The sequence below is a fragment of the Sorex fumeus genome, unplaced genomic scaffold (genome assembly GCF_029834395.1).
Source record: "Sorex fumeus unplaced genomic scaffold, SorFum_2.1 ptg000002l, whole genome shotgun sequence".
NCBI lineage: Eukaryota > Metazoa > Chordata > Mammalia > Eulipotyphla > Soricidae > Sorex > Sorex fumeus.
Window position 1 is genome coordinate 79,824,325 of NW_026606059.1, and position 4,077 is coordinate 79,828,401.

Here is a 4,077-nt window from a genome sequence, read left to right on the forward strand (position 1 = left end):
AGTGCGCGTGGAACGGAGACTGCTCGGACTTGCAAACCCGAAGCATGAACATGGGTAAGTGCCATGGAGTTGGCTTTGCATCTGTTGTGAATCTGAACAAAGAAGTAGCGTTGGTGAACGTGTTTGTAAACACATCACATTTGTGACGGCTGAGCATTTCCCCTTCACGCCCTGACTTCTTTGTATTACATTCTGTGTACCGCACACGAGTAATTCTACCAATAAATTTGATCTGTAGCCTCTTCATCGCAATCTGTTTTCTTAGAAAATCGTTGTGTTTCTTTTCGTTCAGGTTTTCTTTTCACTCGTTTGCAATTGACTGAAAGGCAGAGAGGTTTTAGTCGACACCTGAGCACCTCTAGGTGTATAGTAAAATATGCACATATTTTAAAAGTTGTTCAGGTAAGATGGTTGCACTAGTGTTAGCCATTTATGGGCTTGGTGGACCGCAGCACCCCACCACCAGGGTGCTCACAACCTTCTCCCACTGTCCTGTCACCGCTAGTCTCATCTTCGTCACTGTGGCACCTAAATTTTTAAAAATTTTTTTTTATTTTGCTTTTTGGATCACATCCAATACTCAGGGGTTGTACCTAGTTCTGCACTCAGGATCCAGTCCTAGCAGTGCTCAGGGGACCATATGGATGCCAGAGAAATGCCTTACCTGCTGACCTATTACTCCAGCCCCATGCCTCCTCAATTTTATTTTAATTTTGGCTTGTGGTGGTGCCTGGGGAATCACTTGCAGTGCCTGGAATCACACTGAGGTCAGCCACATGCTAGGCAGATGCCTTAACCCTCCCATTAGCTCTCTGGCTCACAATTTTTTTTTTTTTTTTTTTGCTTTTGGGCCACACTGGTCTGTGCTCAGGGCTTCTTCCTGCCTCTGCACTCAGGGACCACATGGGGTGCCGGAGATCAAACCCCAGATCAGCTGCGTGCAAGGCAAGGGAAGCGCCCTACCTGCTGTCCTAGCGTTCCAGCCCGCAAATGTTATTTCGTCGAACAAATGTCTGCTGTGGGCTTACAGCAGCGTGGGTTTTCTTGCCACTTGTGGTCTGTGTGTTTGAAGAGTTCGGCGAAAGCCTCTTGACGTGCAGGACGCTCGCACTGTCCCCGGTCACGGCCTGTTCTCTTGCTAGAAGTTTGCAGGGAGAGCAGCAGGGAGCCAGCTCAGAGGCTGCAGCACGGGCTCCCTCCTAGTTGTGCAGGTGCCCCCCCCCAACCACCAGGGCAACCCCCAAACATGGCTGGGGGAGCCCTCCCAAATGAAAACAAACAGTGAATAATCTTTCCACTTCTCCCCACCGGAAAAGTCCATATCAAAAATCGCTTCCTGTAGAGTGTCCCACACCAGGAGGCCACTTCCAGATGCAAACAGAACTTTCTAGAGCGTCCCTTCAGCTGCAAGCATGGAGTGCCTCCATTTTCGCTGGCCAGAGCGCTTTTGCTTCCGAGAAGGCTTTTCCTCCCACTCCGAGGTCTGCGCCTCCTGTAGTTCCCAGCGGGAGATGACTGAGTGCAGGAGCATCTGTGAGTCACCCGTGGCCAGGTGTCACGGAAAGTCTGAGCATCAGCGGACACAGGTGCAGCTCTTCCAGGTGTGGCTGCTGTGGGCACCTCTGAGACGGGCCCCGAGGACTGGGTGAAGCAGAACTGTGTTGAACCCATCATCGAATCCACTTAGAATCGAGAGCTCTCATTCAGATTCAGTGGATTCCTCTGTTCACTTTTTTTTTTTCCCGACTGGTTTTTGTTTTGTTTTAAATCAGGGTTTTCCCTATCAAAACATTAAAGGAAATTCCTTTAAACAGATGAATTCAAATAACTTTAGCCAGTTGAAAAATAGCAGTGTATTAGGTGCAGTGGGTTTTGTTGGTTTAAAATACATAAGGGACCAGAGAGACAGTACAGCAGGTAGGGTGTTTGCCTTGCATGCAGCCAACCCGGGTTTGATCCCGGCACCCCATATGGTCCCCCGAACCCCATCAGGAGTGACCCCTGAGCACAGAGTGAGAAGTGAGCCCTGAGCACCTCTGGTATAGCCCAAAACAAATGAATAAATGTGCATTTCACATACACATTGGAAATAAAACTAAGGATTGATTTAATAATAACCTCTGACCTAGAATAATTTCAACTTAAAATCTACCAAATCTACTGAGATTTCACAAAGTAAAGGGATAGTTAATTTGCTGGAATCATTCCAAATTGACATATTCATATATTTATTTGTGAGTAAATCTATTTAAGCAAATTTCACCTTTTTTTAATCTTTCGCTCTTTTATATTACTCCTCTCTGTGCTTTTAAAAACTTTGGTAGACAGTGATAATCTTTCAGTATCAGTATTGCAAACCACAATGCCCAGAAAAGGGGAGGGGGAGAGAAAGAGAAGAGAAGGAAGAGAAGAGAAGAGAAGAGAAGAGAAGAGAGGGAGAGAGAGAAAGAGAGAGACAGAGAGAGACAGAGAGAGAGAGAAATTGCCTGTTATAGCAGCAGGCTGGGCAGGGTGATGGGAGGGACCCTGGGGACACTGGTGCTGGGAAATGTGCACTGTGGAGGGATGGGTGCTGGAACACTGGATGACTGAAACCCAATCATGAACAGCTTTGTAAGGGTCTATCACAGTGATTAAAATAAAAATTCATTAAACAAATAAAAATGCTCGTGGGCGGGGGAGATGGTAGATAGGTTTGAGCTACCAAATGCCTGGGGGTTTATTTTCCGACCATCAGCCAAATCCTGAGTGAGAGATTCAAAAATAATTGCAACCAACCTCCTTTGCTTGCCGCTTCATTCTATAAATGACAAGTTTTCAGAGGTGTGGCTCCGAGAGTTTATTATTCCTAAAATTGGGCTAGGAGAAGGTTACTCTCGGTCACCAGAAAAATTAATACACACAATCTCTCTCTCTCTTTGGGGATTCATTTTTCCAAATAGGAAGGCTTTGGGTCAGAGTTGGCTGGACAGTTTCGATGAAATTTCAGGCCCCAAGAAACAAAAATAGGTTTGGATGTTGTTTCTAGGTCACCGGCTCAGAAAGCTGGCATAGACTTCCAGCTTCCTCTGGGCAGTCCCCGCTGGTAATAACAATTCCAAAACAGCACAGTGTGTTCCTTGAGACGGTCAAATCAGACCGGGGCTATAATCTATAGGGATCCCCTCTGGATTTGGTGGGGGAGGGGACATTTCATCGGCCGTTCTGAATGTCCACAGCATGGGTTCACTCCCATTTCTCAAAGACCTAGTCTAGGGGGCTCACCTTGCATACTTCTGACCTCCTGGGCTCACTGCGATGCCCTGAACCCGCTGGAAACGGTCCTTGAATGCAGAGCCAGGAGTAAGCCCTGAGCTCCACAGGGTGTGGCCCCCCAACCAAAAAAATGAATAAACATGAAGTTCCAGTCTGCAATCAGAAGGTGGCACCCCGTGCTGCTGGAAAGCGCATCAACTTGGACCTGAAGGATGCCGGCTCTGAGTCATAGGAATGGACGTTGATTCAAGCCTCCATCAGGACCAGGAACAGTGGCTGCCCCGCAGGCCTCCGAGGTGCCCTGCACTTGCTCCTTCTGGGGTGCTTCAAGGGTACAGGCACCTAGGGGTCGCTACTGACATTTAGTCCATAAAGAAAACTCCCCGGGGGGGGGGGGGTCAAGCGCATCACCCAAGGTCACCAATCACACAGAACCATGAGTTTAATCCCCGTGGAACCCAGTGGCTCCCGGTTCATGTGCATAGCCTGTGGGGGGCAGCTGATGCGCGGCCGGACAGGACTCAGTTTGTGTCCCTTGACCAAGTAAACTGAGATGCGTGGGCCCAGCTCTGGGTGCCCTAAGCACAGAGCTGCGGGTTGTCCCCATTTTCCATTGTCCAGCGGGGGCTTGAACATCTGCTCTGTGGGGGCTGGCATGATAGCACAGTGGGTATGGCATTTGCCTTGCACGTAGCCAACCCGGGTTCGATTCTCAGCATCCCATATGGTTCCCCGAGCACTGCCAGGAGTAATTCCTGAGTGCAGAGCCAGGAATAACCCCTGTGCATCGCCGGGTGTGACCCAAAAAGGAAAAAAAACTGC